The sequence below is a fragment of the Lycorma delicatula genome, chromosome 1 (genome assembly GCF_047948215.1).
Source record: "Lycorma delicatula isolate Av1 chromosome 1, ASM4794821v1, whole genome shotgun sequence".
Lineage (NCBI taxonomy): Eukaryota > Metazoa > Arthropoda > Insecta > Hemiptera > Fulgoridae > Lycorma > Lycorma delicatula.
Window position 1 is genome coordinate 374,138,022 of NC_134455.1, and position 27,371 is coordinate 374,165,392.

A 27,371-nucleotide genomic window follows, 5' to 3' on the forward strand; every position below is an offset into this window, starting at 1 on the left:
AGACTTACAGGCCACATACTAAGGCATCCTGGAATAGTCGCTTTAATATTGGAAGGACAGGTAGAAGGAAAAAATTGTGTAGGCAGACCACGTTTGGAATATGTAAAACAAATTGTTAGGGATGTAGGATGTAGAGGGTATACTGAAATGAAACGACTAGCACTAGAAAGGGAATCTTGGAGAGCAGCATCAAACCAGTCAAATGACTGAAGACAAAAAAAAAAAAAAAAATAATCTTTAAAAAAATTTTGCTCATAAATTAGATTTTTGTTTACTGTAAATGTTTTTTTTTCTAAATTAGATATATTGTAATAATTATAAGTTATATCTAAAATTTTCATAAACGTATATGGATTGTATGTATGACCCTTATCTAATATATATATGTTTAACAAAGTTAGAAATTTCTGGTTTATGGTTTTTTAAACTATCCATATGTTCTTTTGCACGTATAGAGAATTTACGATTGGTCATATTAATATGCATCATGTTACATACAATCTTCACAACCCAAACTCTATGCCCCTTCCTTATTAGGATTAGCACCACTATTATATTATATGTTATTATAATTATTAATACTATATTTGATTAATTTATTATTTGTAGTATGTACAGGTATTATGTTAATTCTTTTATATAATTTTTCAATTAACAGACTAAATGGAGTGTATACATTTTTTACATATATTTTTCCCTTTTTATCTGGTAATAATTTTATGTTATTAGTTGTATTAATTTTATTGTACAATTTATTTTTAGTATTAATATTATAACTATTAGCAATAGCAATATTTTTAATTATTTATATTTTTTTGTATATAAATGACTATGATATTTATAATATTTTTGACTTATAGATATTTATAATAGAAAGCAAAAACAGATGATTATTTCTTTTATTGATTTCAAAAAAGCGTACGATTGCATACGTAGGTCTTCGATGTTAAAAATTCTGAGAAATCTGGGATCGGATCCTAAATTGGTAAAGATGATCGGTTTAACATTGACCAATACAAAATCTAAAGTGAAGTTTCGTGGAAAATTTTCTGAACCTTTTTACATAAAATCCGGACTGAGACAAGGCGACGGACTTTCGCCTTTATTATTTAATTGTGCACTAGAATTTCTGATGCGCGAATGGTTTAAAATTACTCCAAAAAATATTCACATAGGATACAAAAGAGATAACTTAGCCTAGGATTTGCCGACGACTTAGCTTTATTAGCTAATAGTATCGCAGAAGCCAGAATACAAATAACAAGTATAAAACTTGCGAATAAAATTGGACTTAAAATTTCTTACGAAAAGACTAAAATGATGGCCTTTAGTTATTAATTCTGTGAATATTAACGGAAACAAAGTAGAACTTGTAGAAACATTTAAATATCTTGGAGAGATCATTACTTGTAATTGTAACGAAAAACAAAATTGGACTGAAAGACTTAATAAATTATTTAAAGTGCTACAAGAAATCAAAAATACTTACAACAAAAAATCGCTCTCGATTAACACTAAAATTAGACATTCAAAAGCTGTGGTTAAACCGGTAATTACTTACGCGAGCGAGACTTTATTTAGATTAAATAAGAAAAATAGGACTGAACCTTTGCTTAAAGTTGAACGCAGGATTCTTAGAACCTGCATAAACAAAAAATATAAACACGAAAATCAGTACAGATTATTGCCTAATAAATTTCTGTACGAAAACTTGGAATCCTTAATCGATACTATGAAAAAGAAGCAAATTTCTTTCTGTCCACACTTGTTAAGATTACCGCAGGGTAGGATAACTAAGAGAATTATCGATCAATTTTGGTCTTTTAAAAATCCGCAATTATGGATCATAGAAATTAAAGAAGACATGCAAGAATTAAATTTGACTTACGAAGATTTACTTAATAAATCCGAAAAATAAAAATTTGTTATTAAAGATCCGAATTCCAACTTTAAAGTAAGAACTTTTAATTATACAAAAAGGGTTTATTTTGAAGAGGATCGTAAAGCGAGATCATTATGAATGACTAAATATTGGGAGAAAGTAAAAGCTAAGAACTTAAAGGCCAAAAGATCGGCAAAAAAGACTTGAATTATTCTGACTAAAGTGGTCTTTGCGGCATTAAAAAAAAAAAAAATTGACTATTGCAAGATTTGATTATAACTAAAGCAAGTTAAATAAAAGCTTATAATAATAAAAATAAATTTAAAAAAAAATTTAAATAATACATATGCACTATAAATGAAAGCTTTACCGAAAATACATAAAATTAATACCCCAATTAATTGATTTAACACGTTCACTAACAAATTTTTTAAGCAAATTTTTAGCAAATACATTAAAAAAATGTAATTAAATTAAACAATACATTCACTTTAAAAAATGGTTGTATTCTAGATCTTTTTAAAAAAATTAACATAAAAAATAATTCAAATTATATCTTCAGATATTTTCAATATGTAGTCTAATATAGACATAAATAAAATTTTAACAATCATTAAAAAACTTTAAAAAACAATAAAGAGTTAAATATATATTACATAAACGAATTAATTAAGATGATAAAATTATGTTGTGATTGTGTGGTTTTTATTTTACTTTCAATAACCAATATTATAAACAACCATTCAGTATGGCGATGGGTGAACCGTCCTCATTAATTATGGCAGAAATATACCTACAATTGTTGGAAGATACAAATATTAAAATATTCTAACCCAACATGATATGATATGCAAACATTATATTGATGACACCATAATCATATAAAAATATTCAAAATGAATCAGATACAGTATTTAATAAAATTGATAAATACATAAAATTTACCATGAAAATAGAAAATAAGAATTGTTAAATTTTTTTAGATATAAATATTTGTAACCCACCGGGTTGGTCTAGTGGTTAACGCGTCTTCCCAAATCAGCTGATTTGGAAGTCGAGAGTTACAGCGTTCAAGTCCTAGTAAAGCCAGTTATTGTTACACGGATTTGAATACTAGATCGTGGATACCGGTGTTCTTTGGTGGTTGGGTTTCAATTAACCACACATCTCAGGAATGGTCGAACTGAGAATGTACGTACTTCTTTACACTCATACATATCATCCTCATTCATCCTCTGAAGTATTATCTAAACGGTAGTGTTACCGGAGGCTAAACAGGAAAAAGAAAAAAGTTATAAATATATGTAACAAAATAAAATTATATATATATATATATATATATATATATATATATATATATATAAAATAATTAATGTCAATTCATTTCATCCATGGTCCCAAAAGATGGCTGTTTTTAATGCACGTTTATGTAGAGCTATACATTATCTCAAAAATGATAAAGTTTTTTTAAACAAAGAAATACAAATAATTAAAAATATTGCTATTGCTAACGGTTATAATATTAATACCATAAATAAATTATAGTAAATAATAAAATTAATACAACTAAATTTAGATAATAATTAAAGATTATAAATTAATGAGAAATTATAAGATTAATAATTCAAATAACATATCATTTATACAACATGGTACTCGTTGATTTTATTTCATTCCACTAGATTACACTATCAATTTCAATCAGTATACTGATAACTAGCAAGCAGTCATGACTGCTTAATATTTTAATTTTTTAACTTTATTTTATAATGATATTTTAATTTCCTGACGATGGTCTAAGGACAGAAACATCTCGAGAGGTCAAAATTAATTGCTGGTAAAGTGGATTTGTACTTTTTAATAATTTATTAATAATTTTTAACCTGTGTAAAAATGTTTGAATTAAAATTAAAAAAGTACATAAAATTTTATTTTACTAATAACTTCTGATATTTTTTCATATTTGTTTAATCTTATAAATGAATTACTTTTTATTGTAAAAACATTTTTACAATCAGAAGTTAATAATTATTAATATATCAATATATTTAAATTAAAAAAAAAGTTCAAGAAAATATATGTATATGAAGTCGGATTTGAATCGATGTGCTTTCCCTTGTAAGATGATGGAAACATTTCATTAATTAAAATTTCATTTGGCTATAACTCTGGAACCAATGAAAATATAAAATATATTATGATATATCATTGAAAAGCCCTCAATGAGGGCTTATTGCTGCTTTTTTTCGACACATTTGGTGCAGTCGATTGCAATTAAAAGAGGAGTCGGTTCGAATCCGACTTCATTTCTTTTTTTTTTAATTTAAATATATTGATTTATTAATAATTATTAACCTCTGATTATAAGAATATTTTTACAGTAAATAATAATTCAGTAATAACAATAAAAAAAAAAACCATGAAAAAAAAATCAGAATTTATTAGTGAAATAAAATTTTATGTACTTTTAAAAATGTGTATATATAATTTAATAGGCGTACAAGGAAGTCATGTAGTGTCCACATCAGATTTTTTATTACTACGAAAAAATAAAGGAAAGTCATTTAGCAACATATTTATACTTGTATTAATACGAACCATACACTACCGGACCTTATGTTGTGCGAGTTAATAAACATAATGCATTTTAAATACCTATTAGTGATAAGTTACCAGCAATAAATAATACGAACTTACTGGTCATGCAAATCATTTTTCATACAATTATATAATACAACACCGGATGTAAGATGAAGCAACAGTCGGTCATAACGTCAATTTTTGTGTGAGGTCGGTGGGGAATTCTTGTCTGTTGCATATTAATAGTAGATTTTTTCAAAACCCATCCTGGTTTTAACTAACGACATATAAGTCGTATTCAAATAAATAAGAATAATAAGTGATCTATAATCAGAAAGCTTTACTTATGAATAATTCAAGCAAATTCAGGGCTTCTTATAGAAATAATTCAATTTCTTTACGATCTACCTTCAAAGCTCCCAGCTTTACTTAAAATTCTCAATAACACTTATGTTGTAAACAAATCTTCATTTTTTTTATCCTTTGTCTAATTCAATTATTATAACACAATGAAAAATTATTTTTATTATTGTAACAATTTTTTTTTGACAGTTAGATGTAAAATATTTTGACATTATAATAATTTTACAACAATTAAAAAGCTACAAATAAGATATTCATAAGTGAACTTAATCTTTTTATTAATCCAATAAATTTAGATAATGTAGATAATGGGGGTGTTCATGTGTGGATAGCTAGTTATTTTAAATGGTAGCCAGCCTCCGTGACGCGAATGGTAGCGTCTCGGCCTTTCATCTGGAGGTCCCAGGTTCGAATTCCGGTCAGACATGGCATTTTTACACACGCAAAAATCATTCATCTCATCATCTGAAGCAATACCTAATGGTTGTCCCGGAGTTTAAAAAAAAAAAAAAAAAAAAAAAAAATTGGTTACAATATATAATAAACGTTGTACTATAATTTTTAGTGGTACACAGTTTTAAAATAAATGTGCTAAATAATGTGCAGGGTTTGTGGCGAGGGTTCTTCAGGAGAAGGATCGGGGGGCTCGGGAATGAGGGACAGCCCTCTGCGGAACTGCCGTTCGCACGTGCTTGCACGAGCGGGTGGTAGTGATGAGGCACGGGGACTCTCGCACCCTCGAGCGAAAAAGACCGTGTCCCGGCGGGGATGCCCCACTCGGGGTGTCCCCGTTAGAGGCATTGGCATAAAGACCGAGTCCCGGCTCCCGGAGTGGGGACCCAGGGACGGCATACCCGGGCCTGGTGGATCCTACTCTGGGGGTGCAAAGTGAGATCCGATCGGCGGGCTGAGACGTGGAGGCCCGTTAGAGTAAAGGACACTCCCCAGGGCTGTGTAATACTTAACTGCAGGATCCGGCCCAGGGGAGAAGAAGAAAAATGAAAAAAAAGTGCTAAATAAATAAATCGTGTGCTGGATTTTAAATATAATAAAAATCATGCATATTAAAAACAATTTTTTTCTTTTTACTGTTATATTCTATGTTGTTTTAAAAGGGATTCATTTTAAAATTCGACACCACGCTTTAGTCGTCCTACACAGATGCAAGAATCTGATGATGACAGTGACACATCACTGCTGTTCAATCTAGACAAAAAACCTCGATCTCCTGAAAGTGTGGTTGATGAGCTATTAGAGGAATTATTAAGTCCGAAAAAGAGGTCAATAGACGGAAGCTATACGGATTAACTGTATGAGAAATAGAAATATCCAGGAATAAAACGATCATCTACTAGCAGAGATAAAGATCGAAAAGAATTTTTACTAGAGCGATAGTGGTGACTATGATGTTACAGAACCACTGCAAAGACTTCGTCTCGATCCACAACAATCGAGACCTGAATAGAATACATTTACTGGTATGATCCAAATGAATTGTTCTACACGATGAACAACGAAATCGTTGCCATAAGGTAGGAGTTGAAAGAATATGGTATTATTTAAGTGATACATCCTCATCGGCGGTCGAAATAGTATATTGTTTAAAATTAAATTTATTCAAATAATATGATTACGCGCTTTTTAAATACGTAGAATATACTTTAAAATAAAAATAATTTCAATTAAATGTATTTAAATAATTATTTGTTAAATTATACAACTTTCATATTTTTAGTCCGTGTTACAGTTAAAATTTATTCGTTTAAATATATGTTTAATAAAAGGATTTGCATGTTCCAGGCGAGAATTTGCATATTTATTATTTTTATCATATTTATATGCACTTTATATATTAATATTCTTCGCTTTTAGTCGTATATATTTATTTTTTTATAATGTACCAACTACTAGTAAAATAATTAATCTATTTTATATTTTCTTTTCCAGAATGAAATAATACAACCGATTTGAAAACACCTTTAATAAAAAGACGTGTTTTATAGGAGTATATTTCTACTTTAAACATCTTTTTACAACAGTGAACTTATTTTCATTGTGTAAGAACATCAAATAAAAAGTTGTAGGAAAGTTTAACAAATATAAATAATTTTTAATGCGGTTTTTAAATCAGGATTTCTTTTCAAGGTAATAATAACATTATATTCATAGTATTTATTTAATAATTTATAAAAATGTGGTTGCATAAAGAGAATGATATGACTGCAAAAATTGAGCTGAGTGATGAACTGGTGGAAAAGATATGTAAAAGATGTGCTAATATAGATCCTGAATGCCAGACTGTATGAGATTTGGTTCATGATGAACTTCTTTGTGTGGAGGTGTTATTTGATACTTGCCAAAGACTATGTTCTTATTATTCAGTAACGTTATTTTTTTTGAGATCCGGAGGAGTGAGGTTGATGGGAATATAGACGTACCTATTGCAGTAAGAGTTTCAGCCTTGAATCCCATTTCATTTTCTGTAATATTTTATCCACTACATACTCAGGAAGACTGGATTGGGATCTCTTTTAATAGATGAATAGTAATTAAATGATTTATTTAAATATTGTATATCATTATTATTAAGTATTGACTGAAATGAATTTTAATATTAAATTTGAAATTTTTCAGTATCATGCTCTACTGTTTAGAATGATACAATAACATTTTCTGATAAAACTTTACCAAACAGAATATTTTTAAATTTATTAAAAAGACAACAGTGTACCACTGTGAACATTTAAAAAAAAATTGCTTGAATTTAAAAAAATTTGTATAGTTCATATTAAAAACTGGGTAAAAGATATATGTATGAAAAAAGATTCTTATGTCAATATATATACCAATTCTATTATTTATTTTGAACTTTTTATCAAAAGAAAACGGGGAAAATACAGAGTTGAAGTTGTTAGCTTGTAAATATTTATTAATAGGTACAAAATATGATGAAGTATATAATTATTTTATTATAAAAACTTTAAAGTGTAAATAAAATGCTAAATTATGAAATAAAAGTTAAGAATTGTTTATAGTGGAAAACAGAAATTGCTAGACCACATAATTTCATAGTTCAAATTATAATTAGGAGTAAGAATTTAATCCAATATAATATCATAAATTTAATTTATATATCGCATGCTATTGTAAGTGATTTTATATGTATTGACGATTACAAAGTTATTTTATTCAGCAGACTCGCTGCTGAAGGTGTTTGTGTATCAGCCAGTTTTTATATTTCTTCTCATTGTATTTTTTACTTACTAATTTATGAAGTTGAAAAGATTATTTTTTCAAAAATGTATATGCTTGCTCTTACTAAAACTATTCTAAATGAAAAATTAGTTTTAAAACAGATGAGTCGAGCAACAAATGTATTCATTTTTGATGAGGAAGAGATGCATTTAGTTGCATCCGACATTACAATATTTTGCTTGATATTGAGATCATCCAGCCTCGTATACGGCAGCTTCCAGCTTTGACGTTTGATGCTACATGGTGTTAATCGAGACCAGTGACGTCGGGTGAATGGAGACCGGAACATCAGCTGAATATCATTTTACCGTCAATGCTCAGCAGTTGTTGCATGAACATAATTTTCAACATGAAGCTTGTGACATGAAAGTTTTAGTCTAGTAGATATAATAATATTATAATATATCTACAGACTGACTTCCGTTGTACTGTGGCAGGAGGCTCTATGCAGAGCAGAGGATCGAGTAATAGTACATCCCTCTCTCATGCTGAAATCCATATTTCAGATTTTAAAAATTCATATACCAGATGTTAGGTCTAGAATGATGATGCTATTAATGTACATAGAAATCAATTACCGATTGAAGATGCGTTAAACAGTGCTTTAACCTACAGTGAAATACTGATTGGAGTAAAGGGAATAGAGAGTTCTAATTTGCCTCAATTTTAAAAAACTGAAGTGGATGAAATGTGGAATTTTATGAAGGTTACTTCGAGAAAACGTACAATTGAAGACTTTTTAATGAAGAAGCGATACTACAGTAAGAACCCTTTATTTATTTGCTGTCAGTTTAAATAAAACTGAACGATCGACAATTCTTAACCTGGGCACCACATAAAAGAGGCCAATATTTGTTAATGCAGGAATTATCTGAAACGAGTAACATTGACGGTCATCGTTTAAGAATGAACACAAGAGAATAAAAACTAAGTAAATTATGAATGAAGAGAATGAGTGTATAATCTTGGTTAATGACCTTATATCACAGTCTTGCGATGATTTAAAAAAATGAGAGAGGCTATAAAATAGCAGTGAGGTCCACTGCCAAGGTTTAGCCTCTTCAAACAGAATAATTAATTATTATTGTTAAATCATGATGTGAATTTTTCACCAATTTAATAATTGATGATTGTATTAGATTTTATTTTTCTTTCGCAGGAAAATTGATAAACCAGCCAGGTTGGAAGCAGTTCAGGAGGTAGGGCGGTTTACTCATTGAAAATCCATTCTCATGTAATCTTTTAACATGTCATTATAAAAAAATTATCTATGTACAGATGAATGGATGTTATTACAGATTGTGAGAGATGATGTAGCTTTAATATTAGTAGAATTTTTAGCCCAATATAGTTGTATAAAATTAAATATTTTAATTAAATTAACATGTAAGAAACCAACAACTGGTGATGTAAAGTTGTAGCATTTAAAACTATAAGTTTTCATATATATATATATATATATATATATATATATATATATATAGCATAAATGATGTAGATAATTCAATTCAGGACTCGATCAGTTGCTTGTGGAAGAAGCCAGTTTTGAAGGATTATAGTAGGTGAACTCTCTTCACATTAGATAGCATATTAGTAACGTGAATAAATTTTGTCCATTAAGAGGATTATATTATAACTGATTACCTACTAAAATCCTTCAAAAACGTGCAGTCGTTATTATTGCAAACGATGATTATTATGATCTTAAATGGGCACTTCTTTGTTGTTTAGTAGAAAGTCACATTGGGAATGTATACATGAACGATATATCGGTCTTTTAGATAAATTTAATCTTCAGTGTATAAAGTACTCCATTACTCATTACACATGTACTCCATTATGTAAAATAAACACTTTCAAAGAAAAAATAATGTTTGTTTAATATTCTTTTGATGAAAACATAATTTTTTTCATAAAAATTCTGTTTAAAAGAACAAGGTGAACATTTCGATTTTTTGTTGCTAACAAACAATGAAGTTTTCTATTAATGCTACATGACCAATTTCGAAAGACTGATTGGTACACAATTTACTTTAAACAACCATAGAATTAATATTTGTAAAAAATGTTTTACGTTTTATAGATCTGACTCAGCTTAGAAAAATGATGAAAATACTGAAAGATGTAAGGTTAATGCGCCAGCAAGTATTGTACTCCCAGTGGCTGAAAAAGATGGAGCGCCTCCAACGTTAAAATTTAAAAACTTTCACCATATATTTCCTGTGCCGATTGTCTTTTATGCAATTTTGAATGCATATTAAAGCCTGTTTCTACATCCCAACAACCTTTCACAGTGACTACAGAACATCATATTCCAAAGACGCTCTGTTTATATTTTGTTACTTAATCCAATACCTTCAACTCCTTTATTATTTAGGGGAAAATGTGCTTTACAGAAATTCATATCAGGGCTTACCGATATTATTCGAGAATTGAAAGTAATATGAAAATCAATGAACAAATTATTTTTACTGTTGAAGACAGATTAGCATTTAAATCATAAATTTCTTGTCAGATGTCTGGAGTGAGATTCAATTCAAAAATAACACCCCTTCGAGGTCATTGTCATGTAACGGGTGAATAAAAAGCCACTTTATGTAACAAATGTAATTTGTAAAGACAAAAACAAAGGTTTCTTCAGGTATTCATTCATGACAGTTCCAACTATGACACGCATTTTATTTTTAGAGAGCTGGAATATGATGAGAAAAGAATTAGTTTAATCCCTAACACAACCGAAAATATATTTCATTTACAAAAATGGCAGGCAGTAATATGTCAATTCTTTTTGTTGATTCAATTTGTTTTATGTTTATAGTTTAGATTATTTGATCAGAACACTGACTACAGAAAAATTTAATAATTTAAAAAACTTTTTAGCCTGGAAAATTTTCATGTGGTTTTATGAAAAGGGGCTTATCCGTATTAATATATAAATTCATGGCCTGTCTTAAAAGAGACTGAATTACCACCAAAAGATAAATTCTATAACTCCCTTATGGGATAATAGAAGATATTCATGTTAAAACTGTATAGGATAATTTTAAAATTAAAAATTTGAGAGAGTATAGCGACCTATAATTGAAATGTGATGTCCTTTTCTTAGATGATATGTTTGCAAATTATCATTTACTATGTTTGAGGGAGCAAGGTTTAGATTATGTATAATACAATACGCTACCAGGTTTTTCATTTGATGCTATGCTTTATAAAAAAGGCGAGTTGCACTGGAATTGTTCACAGATTATGACATTTATATGTTTTTAAAAAAGGGGAGAAAGAATTTCTGCTTGTGTTAATAAGCATAGATATTTAACCTATCTAGTTGCAAATAATCCATATGGTTGGATAATGAGTCAATAGTGGTGCTATAGGAGAATATTAAAAATCAGATGGGTGGATAAAGTGACAAATGAAGAGGTATTGCGACAAATAGATGAAGAAAGAAGCATTTGGAAAAATATAGTTAAAAGAAGAGACAGACTTACAGGCCACATACTAAGGCATCCTGGAATAGTCGCTTTAATATTGGAAGGACAGGTAGAAGGAAAAAATTGTGTAGGCAGGCACATTTGGAATATGTAAAACAAATTGTTAGGGATGTAGGATGTAGAGGGTATACTGAAATGAAACGACTAGCACTAGATAGGGATTCTTGGAGAGCTGCATCAAACCAGTCAAATGACTGAAGACAAAAAAAAATGAGTCAATACTTACCAAAACAAACTTTTCATGTCGAAAAAGAAATACAGCAACCAGTAGCTAATAATATTTTCTGTGTTAAAGATAAATAATTCATACTTGAAGTTGACGCTAAATATTCTGAATTTTTTTTAAATCTGCACAGCGATCTTCCTTTTCTACCAATTAATGAAGTTCCTCCATGCTTATCTCATTCTAAATTATTAACAATATTAAGAAAATAAAAATAATTATATTTGCCATCTTGTAAACTTAAAATAGGCTATTCGTAACAGACTAAGAGTAACTAAAGTACATGCTATACTCAATTTTCTTTGTTGATGAATTATATAAATCTCAATATTGTAAACCGTCCATCTGCAAATAATGAATTCGAAAAGGACCTTTTAAGTTAATGAATAATGCAGATTTTGGTAAGTGCATGAAAAACGTTACAAAATCAATTTAGAGTTGGCTCCTCAGAAAAGAGGTTTATGAAACGCTTCGTGAAAACAAAATTTAAAGATAGAATAATATACTCTTATTCTTATTCATAACAACTGAGACCTTCATACTGACATGACTTAACTTTATTTTACCTTTTGATGATCAATTGTTATATTTTATTTTTATAAAATTCAATTTAGTATAATTAATGATATGTGAAGTAAATAATTATAATGTATAACACATCATTGTTCCTGAGGATGGATTAATAATTCAAAAGCGCTTGAACTATTAAAGATTGTTGGTAAGTGGAAACTATTATATAAATAATTTAGAATAATATATGGTGAAAATCTTTGTGTAGTTCAGTGTGATAAAGAAAAAAATTCTACGGGATAACAGACCTCTTTATATAGTTTTATTAGTAGAATTAATACTCAGAAAAACCCTAATTTATAACTTTCATTACAATGTGATGATGAAAAGATAAGTGTCAAAGATAAATCTGCTCTACATGGATACTGATATCTTTTTTTATGAAATAGAAACATTTGATTTTTATCAAGATTTACAAGAGGGAAATTTTAAGGAATACTTTGATACATCGGGTTATCATTTTCATATCCTCTTTTTTCTGTTAAAAGTGAAAAGATTTTAGGTAAATTTAAGGATAACTGTAACGATTTTTCTATTAAAAAAATGAATTGGATTGATAGCTAAATTATATACTTCTATAACAACAAAGGGGATGATGTAAAAAGGGAAAGGGATAAAGAAATATATAGTTAAAAATAAACTAGAATTAAAATATTATAAAAACCGTTTGGAGAAAGTACATGATGATAACTACAAAACTTATATGTACAAATGAAACTGATCCGTGCTGAAAAACATATGTTGGAAAGTGACAGTTATAAAACTTCAATTAAGTAGTTATGATGGTAAAAGTATTGTGATTAATAAAATACAAACTTTACTAAGGGATCATGTCGATATTCCTATAGAACCAACATTTATTTGTTGTGGAAAAAATCACACCATGATTTTTTAATTTTATATAAATTAACTATTGTGAAAATAAAATTATTGTATTAACAGTGAATTATAATAAACCACAGCCATTATCAGCTTATTCCTGTATAGAGGTAGTAAAAAATATTTTAAGTGGAAAATTAGAAAAACATTTGTTATCATTATAGGATGAAATTAAGTTACATTTTGAAATAAATGCATACATTGAATATGATTTTAATGAGGAGTTTGAACCTCTTTTTTTTTATCATAGCGTAGCTAAAATATTTTTACCTTTTATACTATTAATATTAAATATATTGTTGATGAATATGCATGTAACAATCCAATAAAAAAGTTAATGTTAGAGGATGAAAATATTACTTATATATTTAAAATTTTATCAACAGAAATATGTTACGATATTATAACTCTTTTTAATAATAGAAGCTTAATGTAGAAAATTGGTTAAAATACATTTTTTAAGCATAAGGAAAAATGAATATATTAATTACAGCTGGGGACAGTTTTAAACAATTAGTCTACAAAATAGAGCATAATATATATCTTTTAGTGCAACTATTTATATATTTATGTAACTATGTATTTAGATAATTATTTAGCTGGATAGATTATTTAGCTGCATAGATTTAAATAATTATTCAAAAACTTAATTAAGCATAATGTATTTTTGTATTTGTGTAACTATATAATTTATGTAATTATATACGTATTTGTTTGATTATTTATATATCTATGTAACTATATGTGTTTTTATAAATATTTATGTTTATGGATTTTTAAAACTATTTATAAATGTTTTATATAATATTATATTGTGGATTTCTTAAATGTGATTTGAGTTGAAACCCAATTTTTTTCCCTTCCATTTTCCTTAGATACAAATTATTCTTCTCTATATTGTACAACAGGTGAATGAAAATTAACAAACACACTGTTAGAGTTAAATCTGTATTTTTCTAAAAGGTACAAGCAAATACACAATAACAACTAACAGTAAATAATTAATAAAATAACTTTGTAAATTTTGATTTTGGGATATACAAGAAACTTGAAGATGAACTCATTGAACTGCTTTAGGGTGATACGAGTATTGTTGTAGCACAGTAACCCAAATAGCTCGTGGTCTTTTCTTCCAACGCTGGTCACCTTCTTGGAGAATTCAATGAACTCGTATTAGTATCCATTCTTGAAAAAATAAAGCAGCCTATTGTTAAAACGAATTATTCTGTCTATCTGTTGGTATTCCAGGAAAGAGGCTGTAGAAAAGGTTGGTTCTGACGTTTGCGAAGAAGCATTTGTCTACCTCTAATACATAGCCATCATTATAGATGAAATACATTTTTCCATTGTACTTTCTCATGTCCTTGTTGCTCTTACAACGGAGTGATGTTGAGAGACCATGCATTCTTCGGATATCCGTTAATTAACCGTTGAGTGTGGAGGTCAAATAAGTACAAAGTTTTGGCTACAAATATTACTATGCGTCCTTTGGGTTGTTAATATAGCGCATCAATCTTGCAAAAGTGCTGCGGAGAAACTTCAATCGGTCGGTGATGATAAGAGGTCTGATATAGCTTTAGGTGGCATTCTTTTCATTATCTGTATTGTCTATTATCCACGGCAGTTTCTCGTAAATATTGTAGATTTTCTGTTGACCAATAGATAATGGACTTTACCGCTGCCAATCTTTGATTCTACCTTGTATACTTACATACCATCACTATGGGAGTGATGGTGTCATCTGTTTGGTTCAGACCGTCGTAGAGGTTGCTCATCCATTATCTTAAAGAGCCTGTACTATCTTTTTCCTGTTTGAACTCCGGGAATTTCCATTCAGGTATTACTTCAGAGGATGATATGTATGAATGTAAATGAAGTTTATTCTTGTACAGTCTCAGTTTGACCATTCCTGAGAAGTGTGATTAATTGATACCAAGCCACCAAAGAACACCGGTATCAACGATCTAGTATTCAAATCCGTATAAAAGTAACTATTTTTACTAGGAATTGAACGCTGGAACTCTCGACTTCCCAAATCCACTGATTTGGGAAAACACGCTCACCACCAGACCAACCCGTTAGGTTCCTTCATGTTAACTGCATGACCAACAGGAATAGAAGGAAGAAGGTTGCGGATGTGAACTAATACAGTTTTCAAACTAAGCTTGCAGGAGTCTATGAATAGTCTCCTATCAGTTGGATCATGATTAGAATTCAAACATTTCATCAAGCCATTAACGTCGCAGCAAACAAGATTGTTTTGCTTCTCAAGAAAAGAAAGCAGATCCGTATGACAATGTCTGTACTGTGAGACCCTGACATCACGTTGGAGAAGGTTCCATTGCTGTAGTCTTCACCTTAGAAGATCTGTCTTTTATTTTAACAAATAAAGGTCTCAAATGAGATCATTCAATTCCGCTTGACTCAGTATGTGCGGTTTAACGTCTTTGGGTTCTTCTTCCACGCTGTCTTCATTTTCTACTTCAAGTCATAATTTTGGGGTGGAGTAGGAACTGATAAACTATCTGAATATGAATCCGTTACCAGGGGAAGCCCGAAGGATTCCGTTCTCGGTCCCCTGCTGTGGAACCTGGTATTCGACAGATTTCTGGGATTGACATTTACAGAAGGGGTCACGGCCCATGACTGTTTCCTTCTAGTTCGTGATAATTCACGACCACAGCTAGAATACCGAGCGCAGGCGGCCTTGTAAACCACAGAGGGCTGGATGGACATTCAAAATTTAAAGATTTCTGTGCCTAAGACGAAGTTTATGGCCGAGGTATTTCGAATGCGGTTTTGAGCTGGAACAGTACCGGAGTGGAACGGTGATCACAATGCACCGGATCTAACTTTCGTTCAGTTGCCCATCTTCCGCTTGCGGAAGAGGCTGCAGAGCCTCGCGATGGAAGCATAGCAGCTGCAATGGGACACCCGACTAAGAAAAGATCCTTCAATAAATTTATACCGGATCTGGGGGAATGGTATGCCTCGAGCATATTTTTAAGTGCAACGGGTGCCCGGGTGCTCACCAACCACAATAATTTAAACCAATACCAGTTTCGGTTCCACCTGGCAGTTGATGAGCGTCTGCGGGGAGGTCCAGTCAAATGAACACCTGATGTTTGACTGCCCTGCTCTTGTGGGGGGGGTCAGAGACCGGGCCATCCTGGAACTTAGTGGTCAAGGGGAAAATTGGCCACTCATAAGCGGCGAGAGCCGCATTGTCGAACCGTGAAGGAGTTCATAAATTCGGTTGCTTTGTTCAACCGGCATCCGTAGTTTGCTTATGGGAAAGACTCTTACCGCATTACCGCGGGAAGCTAACCCTGAGTATAGCTGACCACCAGCCAATTATTATGTCTCCAATCGCTATTAAATGGTGGAAAGGTACTTGCTGACATTCAACGACCTAGGCGTATTAGCGAATTGCTGCCTAGACGAAATTTATTATGGATGTCATATATATTTTTAATAGTTGACGGGGTGCGCCTACCCATTTTAGCAAATACATGGCAAGTGAGCGGTTGTGGCACGTAAGCCGTTGGTGTATGGCACCACGCTTAGTCCGCTTACGCTGTTAGGTAAGCTCTAGGAGCTACGTTAGGATACTGATCGCTAAACTGTTTGAGGCTCAGTTGCCGTTGTGGCACAGACATTCGATTTTATACTTTAGGGCGACCGAATGAGGTGGTGGCGTAAGAAATGCCAACTAAACCAAAACTATCTGAATGTGGAATAAGTCGAATTGCAGATGGAAGATTAGGATATTGAACTGTTCCTCTTTTCTTCACTGACAATCCTGCCTTTATAGGTGGAGTCAAACAGAAATAGCTGTAATCTGTATGGTTTGTAGGCTCCCGCCAAATTATAGGCACAGCAAAAGCCATAGAACTTCTTTTTATTTTTCAGCCATTCTCTTAGTATAACTGAACAAGAGTTGCAACATATATGTGCCATATTCGTCAATAATATAATTTTGATAAACAACTGATTTTATTTAATAATAGAAAACAATATTTCCATTCATCTAATTCAGAACGTTGTTTTTTATAAGAAAATGAAGTACGAAGTTTGTTCGGCCATACCGTTTTCAAAGCCTAAATATGTTCTTTTATTTATTATTTTTAATTTAGATCTTGGAAATTTGTTTTTAAGAATTATGATTACATGATCAGTTGATACAATTTTTCCTCCCATAATGTAACCGATGAGCCACGACTTCCTAATCAGGTCTTCTTCATTCACTGTAATGATCTCTCCATCTGACGAAGACGTAGGTAATTCTGATGATGATGAAGTCGTTTAGTACTCGTAGGAAGAAAATCCATTTCTTATCGAAGACATCTATTCACCTTAACCTTCCTACAAGACCTGTAACAATAAAATAAAATGATTAAGTTTATTTATATATAACATATTTATTATTGATACCATTTTAAAATACTATCTTTCACCAACCTTCTTCCATGTAGTCGTTCATTCACTATTGGGCAGTTCGGAGCTAATATTTTATGTTCGTCTAATGGATTTTCATTTTCTCCTCACTCCAAAAACCTCTACGTAACAATCTGGACATGCAACGCTGTCTAATATACCAGTAAAATAGAAACCATTATCCACTATCGACTTTGCTTTCATCATAAATCATTAATTCATAAGATACTACTCTTTTTAAAAAAATCTGAACAGCTGTGTATTTAATCAGTAATTTTACATTGCTGACTGATGATTTTATGAACAATTCCACAAAGAAATAAATTAATCTCTGATGTTATAGTCAGTTACATTCCGTAATGTTATAATTCCATCGTCTTTACACCGATTTAAACCACATTCATAAAGAATTTAATTGGAAATACATTCAACTTTTGCTTTTACCGCAAACGAGATAAACGTTTCTTAGATCGATATTTCCGAGGCGATTACCAATGTCATAAAATTTTAAGTCAAACTTTAATGTTTCTAATTCCTTCTTAAATGTATTCAGTCTGCTGTTCAATTATTCCAAAGTAACTTTTCCCCTATGCAACATCGATCTCGAACTGAAACGTCAATTAGAATCAAATATATACGTATGAGCGATTATTGTGATTACTTTTTTAAAACTACTTCTGCTCTCGGACTCGCTGTAAATATGAAAATCGTACCGAAAAATGCTGAAAACAGAAAAAACTTTTATTGTAAACCGTTTTGAGCATTTATTACTTTTAAATTAAATACATTTAATGTTTAAAATTACTTTACCTTCACTGAATTTAATTGTTGTCTTTCTACAAAACGGACGCCGATTTTGCATACTGCTCAATCTGCTTATAACTACAGCATATTTCAGACATGAGGTGTAACCACATGATGTAATTACTATGCTGATGTTTTCTATTAGACTTACTTTACATAATATTTTTTCTTTGATGTCTTCCTTAGCTAAGATCGATGAGCTTAGGTTTTCTTCATGATCTCAGTTCTCTCATTCCTAATGAAGAATACTAAATTGTCCACCATCATTCTTTACACAAGGATAAATATGATATATGCTGTCAGATACTCTGCTATCACACTAAAAAAAAAGGCAAAATAAAACACGTATTCTTACTATAAAAAGCAGTTACTAAAAAATAAAATTTTATTTTTACATAATAAACATTAGATTGGTAGAAAGCTTATTTTCTTGCATGAAATAAATGGGATGTCCCATAGGGTTGAGTAAGATATTTTACACAATTTACCTAACAAAAATTTACAAATTATTAAATCTCCCCCTTGTAAATTTGGTCTCATATCCGTTTTTATTTTATAATTCTCATCCACTAAACCGTTTAAAAATGATGCTTGTTTGAATTTAAAAGAAAAACTTTGAATGATGGATCATGTGACATTTTCTTTTAAATTAATGATAAATACTTATGTTTTCTTTACCTCAGGCAGCAGGTTACGGTTTAGCTCCATCATCACATTTTTAATTGAGTGCACATTCGTATTTAATCCGTTTGCAACACTTAGAAAGGTAAAGGCTCTTAGTAAGGTCTACCATCTCTTGAGAAAATAAAAATAAAACTTTATCATCTTCATAGATTTTATTCAAGAATAAATATTTTACCTCAGATAGGATGTGATGGAACTCCACGAGGAAGACGATGATGTTTCATTTGATATAACTGGTAAAAAGGTTCAGTTTGTGCTACTTCTTCCACCTAAACAACTGCAACATCTGTTACTGCATGTTCTGATTTAACATGCTCAACTGCTGCATTTAGCACCTGATTACTCTGTCATCAGCCCAAGAAATTTCTCCATCATTATCGCCAGATTCAAAATCTAATCTCCTTCTCGCCCAACAACTTCTTCCTGGGCAGCTGTAGCATCTGTTAATGCTTGTTCTCCTTCACTATTGTCAGCAGTTGTGGCATCTGGCATTCGATTCCTTCCATCAGCTTCATCCAAATCTGAAGGGAAATCTGAGGATGAGGTGAAGGAAAGAATTTTCTCAACAGCAGCTTCATATTTTCATCTGAACTAAATATATCATGCGACATCATAAAACAATAAAACAGATTAACAAACAATAAATTAAAATTTTTATTTGATGTACTTTTACAATAAAAATAGGCTCACCATTGTAAAAAGATGTTTAAAATAGAAATATACTCGAAAACAACATGCCATTTTATTAGTGGTCTTTTCAAATCAGTTGTATTATTTCAGTCTGGAAAATAGTTTATAATCTTACTAGTAGTTGTTACATTATAACAAAATAAATACATTTTCACAATAAAGAATATATTATTTATTATTAAATTTTAACTTAAAAAATATCTATAAATTTCTTTTCCAGTATATAAAATTATACGACTGAAAGCAAAAAAACTTTAATATATAAAGTGCGTATAGATATTATAGAAATAATAAACATGCAAATTCTTGCCTCGGCCATACTAATCCTTTTACTAAACAAATATTATTTAAAAGGATAATTTTTAACTGTAACAATGACTAAAAACATGAAAGGTGTATAATTCAACAAATAATATTTTTAAATACATTTAATTTTTTAATTTTAAAATAAATTCAACTTAAATACATTTAATTTTAAACTAATTAATATTTAGATACATTTAATTTTAAAATGATATTTAAAATTCGTTTCACTCACCTGAATTATAAAGAAGAAAAGAAATGAAGTCATAGGCTTTATAATTAACATTATTATATTAGAGTTAGATAGTAAACATTGTTGATGCAACTATTTAGACTTCCCCATCATGTGGCATGATGTGTTTGCTACACCTCACCCGGTGGAAATGGATGACCTTGAATTTGTTCTTACTATGGAATAATTTTTAAAATATTTTTAATTATGTAATATATTGGTACTTTGTTGACGTCTGTGGTCAAAGGTCAAGATCATAATAGAACTGACATTTTACACTACTAGAGCGTATTTACCTAGAAGTAATTGTTATAAACTATTATTTTATTTTGGCGGTTTACAATACTTTTATCTTTGTATTTCATGATTGCATCCTAAATAATTTAGTGGAGTTGTTCATGATGGAATTCATTAAAAGATGAAATAATCATCTTTTCATAAAGGATGAGATTTTTTCTTTCTTGTTCATAATAACAAGGTAGAAAATGCTGTAGTTATGTCAGAAATCATCTTTCTAATTCTTTTTACATTTTTGGAATAGGGGGTCATGAATGTCAAGAAATGCTAAAAAGAGGGTATTTAAATTTTCTTTGTGTGTGGGGGTGGGTATATGCACTGGTGTGTGTATATATATATATATATATATATATATATATGTGTGTGTGTGTGTGTGTGTGTGTGTGTGTGTGTGTGTGTGTATGATAATGCCTTCTAAAGTTCATGATGTTCAAAAAACAAAGTGTGACACTGTTCATTTTAAAAATAATGTTTATAAAACACATTTTTCAAGAACAAAAAATTTAATGGTGAGAAACAGGGAAGGAATTCTTTCCTCCAGCAGTTTTCTAGTCCCTTTCCAATTAATACAAATTAAATATTGGGATATTCTGATACCATTTAATTGCGTTACAGAAAGAAAATTATAGAAAAGTTTAATACTTGAGAAAATTTTTAATGTTTATTGTAATTTAAATCTGAAAAAAAATTATCGTTTAACGTAATGTGATCTTTCATTTCCAGTGTTTCAAAAAAATAGTTACTATCAGCTAAATATTTATTTATCATGTAAGAACAATGAAAATGATTTGATCAATCTTGCATGGGGTATTAACTTTAACCAAGATTAAATTCTATCCTGTAACTTAACTGACCCTTCTAATAAAGTACTGGCAGTGAGAATCCCCTTTTGCAATCTTTTTCAGCTTATTTACCAGATAAATGAAAAAAAAATCAAAATGAAACAATTGCATAAGGATGTGTAAAATTTATAGAAAATATTTTAGAGATTTTAGATTTGTTTTATTAATGTTTTATACCAAAAATACTAATATAAATTGTAGACAAAGCTTCCTTGTTTGCCTCATGATTTACTTTCATATGTTTCAGTTTATTATTTAAATAACGTAATTATTTATTAAATTTTTGCTGATTTATTTGTCTAAAATTGAATAATTTATTACAGGAAGCAAGTTTTTTTTTGTAAATAGCATTTTTATGTAATCAAAAACAGATATCTATTTGATAACCAACACAAATATCTTTTTTATTTGTTTGTCTGATTTTCAGCAATGTTTTTGAAAAATATATGATTGGATAAATAATATATTTAATATTAGTCGTCTTACTTATAAGTAAACATTTTAAGAAATGGAATATAGTTTATTTTATCATATTTTATTTTATGATAATGATAAAGATTCAATTTTTAGAGTACTTAATTGATAAAATTCTAATATGAACAGTTCCAACTCTTAGTAAACATTATATATATTAAAATATAAATATGAGAGAGTTGAAGCTAAGCAATACACTCACAAAAATTGTTTAATGCAGAGATGAGATTTTTTATTCCAGACTGGACAAAATAAGTAAAAGTAGTTTGAAGGGAGTAACTGAATGTGTAATCCCTGATAATAAAATTCAGAAGAACTAAATTCTTTAAAACAATTTATTATATTAACAATAGACATTAATTTAACAAGAACAAACCGAAAGTAATGAAATGTAGTAAAAATAACAAAGATGGACTAATGAATGTGAAAATAGGAGGAGAAAAGATTATGGGGGTAGAAGAATTTTGTTATTTGGAAAGTAGAATTACTAAAGATGGACGAAGCAGGAGCCATATAAAATGCCGACTAGCACAGGCGAAACGAGCCTTCAGTCAGAAATATAATTTGTTACATCAAAAATTAACTTAAATGTCAGGTAAAGATTGTTTAAAGTATATGCTTGGAGCGTTGCTTTATACTGATGTGAAACTTGGGTGATCGGAGTACCTGAGAAGAAAAGATTAGAAGCTTTTGAAATGCGGTGCTATAGGAGAATGTTAAAAATCAGATGGGTGGATAAAGTGACAAATGAAGAGGTGTTGCGGCAAATAGATGAAGAAAGAAGCATTTGGAAAAATATAGCTAAAAGAAGAGACAGACTTATAGGCCACATATTAAGATATCCTGGAATAGTCGCTTTAATATTGGAGATACAAGTAGAAGGAAAATATTATGTAGGCAGGCAATGTTTGGAATATGTAAAACAAATTGTTAGAGATGTAGGATGTAGGGGGTATACCAAAATGAAACGACTAGCACTAGATAGGGAATCTTGGAGAGCTGCATCAAACCAGTCATATGACTGAAGACAAAAAAAGACATTACTTTCTCAAATTTTATTAAAAAAAAAATAATTCTTTAACATTTATTCATATGGTTTATTACTTAGAGTGTATATTTGCATTTACTAAGTAGGATTATTTCAAATATGAGGTCAGAAGATCCTTGAAATATTACATGTATATTTCTACAAATCACTTCAATGTTCATAACATATTTCCAGAGAAAAATTATAAATCTATACACATCTATAATTTTATTTAAAATTAATTGTAATAATTCCATAATTTTATTTCTTTATATAATTCTTTATCAGATGTATCTAGATAGATCTCTTAATTTGTTAATTAGGCATACCTAAATTAATATCCCCGAATTCATCATCATTACAAATTACCCAAAGATTTTTTAGGATCATTACAATAAATGAATTTGTATATAATATCAGTTGTACATTAATCTGAATTAGTATTATACTTTTTATGACTAAAATTTAAATATTCATCATTCCTTTTCTTTATACAATTATTAATGGTTCAGGCTGAATGAAGATCATGAATCTCCATCTTACTCTGTTTCTCCACCATTTATTCACAAAACGTAATCTCTATTCAATTTTTTCTTTTACAGAATTTGCAATCCAATTTTTCCTTTGTCTCCCACTAGGTCTTCTTCCAATATTATTATTGAATATTACTATGTTACCATATTTCTAGAGATAATAGTATAATTTTTTTAATTATTTTACCTAGCAGTTTGTGAAATAATTTGTTTTTTCTGTTTACAAGATAATGATTATATATTTCTAATTTTATATAATTTTCCTTAAAAAATTTAACAGAATAATATTTTATAAATAATTTGATTCAATAAAATTATTTTTATTATTTTAGAATAATATTATTTTTGAGATACAAGATAATATCAATAAATATAACTTTATCAATATTCAAGAGAAAGATTGTTTATGATTATTCACAAACAAATATATTAAAGAATATTAATTTTTATTTATTATTCGTAACAAATGAAAAATTAACAATAACTTTTTTTATAAAACAATAATGTTCTGTATATAGCTGACACTTTTTAAACGTTCAGTACCTTCGACGTAAGAGTGCAGCACAAATTGCGAAATATACTAAATGGTAATTATTAATTATCTTGCTACTAGAACTATGATTAAAAAAGTAATGTTTCTTCGTTTAAAAAAATATTACATTGAATTAGACTGTGAAAGAAATGAGAGCAGTAATATTAAAATACTGAATATAATTATTAAAATTTATGTTTAAATATGTTCTGTATCTTTAGCCATTCCCTGCTAAGAAGAGCAAAATATAATTTGAAGTCGAAAAACTAATTCTCTTTTTCGAATATTTTATACTTTATATAGACCTAGTAATTTAATTTTCTAAAATAGGGTGGGGTGGGGGTAAAATGTATAATTTTACTACATGTCAATTGTTCATTATACAGGAAAATAGGTATCTGAAGCCGTTTCCAAATATTTTAACAATCGTTTGACAATGAAAATATTGTAAAATTGTTTTTGTCTACGGCAACTGAAAGATAAAAATCTGATCGAAAGGCCGGTGGATCATAATAAGGTAACGAGAGTTAGTGAATTTGGTCTACAAGAAAATAAAATCAAAGGAAAGCAAAGAGTAAAATGTTTGTAACTGAAAACAAAGCACGTAAAGAATATCGAATGTTGAAATCAAGAGGTGGACGTAGAATAGATCAGAATGAGAGAAGTGGATCAAATCAGTCAAATATTTTATAAAAAAGAACAAATAAATAAAAAAAAATGAAGAAAAAGTAAAAATAAATATACAAATTAAAAATAAAGATCCAACAAGGGTAATTTATTTCATCCGTCTCTATTACCTAATGTAAATAAGATCCCATACTCATTTAAAGATGTTTATAAACGGGAGATGTTTATAAACGCCCAATTTAGTGGTTAGAATCGGAAACGGGTCAGATGTGTTAAGAGCTCTTCAGCGGTGTTTCAGGCCTAAATTCAAATCGTAAAGGTGTAGTACTTTTAATTGAATGAATTTCCATGTATGGAGGTTACCGAGGTACTTGATTTTCGGTTTAATAAGACAAGAATTAATTCTGTTTACTCAAAATATCAACTGTAATGTCTACAATAATTATATTATCTGTTGTTACAGTATGCTGATAGATTTTTTAATGACTATTTTTTTCTTTTTTGAGTTGATGGGCATCGACTCCTTTGGTCATTTTGCTCTAAAATGTCTTGAAAATGGAGATTTGTAGGTTATGAAAAATGCCATGCCTGTTAATGACTATTAAAAAATACGGTTATAATAAATAACAAAGAAGTAAAACCGAATGTTGAAAATGATTGTCAAATCAGAAAATTTTAATAAATATTTATTATTATTTTTATGGAGTTTTTGTTCGTGTTGTGAAAACTGACTTTCAAGCAATGTTAAAACCAAAATCAATATACTAAGCCTTATTAAAAGTTTTACCCTATTTATGTATTGCAGATTGTCGTGTGTTATGTATAGATACATCACAATGTATTTTTTTTTTATACAATAAATTTATACATATTTATTTTTTATACGTCAGTTTTATCTGTGTATGTTTGAAACTTATTTCTATTCAATGTTAATAAAAAGAATCTAATATCTTATAATCCAGTCGCTGATGAGTGCTGAAGTAACAGAAGTCTGTCCACCTGACGACATTCCAAAAGCAACTTTTTTGAACATCAACGAACCTTAAAACGAATTAGGATTAAAGTATAAAGACAGTTTCCTTTAGTGCCAAATATACTTTCCCTAGTCGGAACACAAAATTTTAAAATTATGCAACAATAAAACATATATATATTTATGAATCCTGTTATTTTACTTAAATTAATCATTAAAATATAACGTCGATCGTGATATGTAATTGATTACTAAGGTTAAATGAAATAACAAACACTCCTGCACGCAAGCGCAATAATAAATAATCTCATAGAATTCAGTTTCAACCGGATAACTAGTTTATATTAAAATTCTTTTTAAATTGCTGCGGTAACCTTAGTAATAGTATCGCCATTTTTAGAGGCAATATATATATATTTATATATACTTCTGTTGCTTGTGTATACATATACACAAGAAGATGAGGTCAGAAGATAAGATATAAACGGTTACTAATTGCCTACATAATAGTTTGACAAACAAGTCAGAACAAAAATATGCAGTCTTAATCGTATACAGGACTGTAATATTGTACACAGTTTATTTATGATAAAATGCTGATTAAATTTTATGAAACTAAATCAACACGTGAACAATGAGAAGAATACAAAAAATGTACTAAAACAACTATACAAATAGAATTTCAAATACAACATACGAGTAATTAGTTAACTTCAGAAGAAAGTTGAGGCAATAATAATCGTTTAAAATATATTATCGATAAAAATCTTTTAAAATTAACAAAATAGCTATACTAATTTATTAATATAGGTCAAAAATTAAACGTCAACTTTATAAAAAGAATTAGCTGGGGCAAGAGAGTAACTTTAGTAAACAAAAATATCTGATACAAAATTTTGAATAACGTTAATACGAGTAATAATAACGTATAATTATTAGTAATACGAAGGTTATTTTTTTTAAGGTCCGATCGGTCACGAAATTAAAACCACAGTGAAAATTTTTTTATTTGTAACAAGTACAGGTTGATTCAAAGAAACGGGAAATTTAAAAAAAAAAAAATAACGTTAATGAAAATATTTTTTAGAAAATGAATTTTATTTCATGTAATTGTACAAATGTTGCCATTTTAGGATACATACATTTTAGTTTATTTTTTAAAGATGACATCTTGCAGGTAACCTCCTCTTCTACGTAAACACTCACGAAGTCTCTTCATTAAATTGTTCATGGTTTGACGTAACGTCTCGACTGGAATTTCTGCTATTGCTTCTCGGATCTTTGCCTTCAGTTCTTCCGTCGTAGCAGGTCTGCTTTTAAGGTGACCCCACAAAAAGTAATCGCAAGCTGAGAGATCAGGCGATCTGGGAGGCCATCTAATGTCACCTTTCGTGAAATGACACGTTGTCCAAACAATCGGCGTACAGCTGCCATCGATATTCGTGCAGTATGTGACGTTGCTCCGTCTTGTTGAAACCGGGCTGTATTAAGAATCGGTGGTAATCTCTTTTGTTGTTCCACAACAAAGGTTTCAAGCACGGCTACGTAACGAGCCGACGTCATTGTAATCGCAAGACCGTTGTCATCCTCAAAAAATAAGGGCCTATAACACCGTAAGATGACATAGCACACCACACGGTCACTTTCTGGCTGTGCAACGGACGCTGGTGTAG

The 27,371-nt window shown here is 29.7% G+C and overlaps 1 long non-coding RNA gene across 1 annotated transcript; it reads left to right on the plus strand.

The window, feature by feature from the left end:
- The first annotated feature begins 3,618 nt into the window (after window positions 1–3,618).
- Window positions 3,619–9,910, plus strand: LOC142318444 (uncharacterized). Its single transcript, XR_012754912.1, has 3 exons — window positions 3,619–3,719; window positions 6,773–6,970; window positions 9,240–9,910. It is a non-coding gene; the product is annotated as an uncharacterized LOC142318444 (long non-coding RNA).
- The last annotated feature ends 17,461 nt before the right edge of the window (window positions 9,911–27,371 follow it).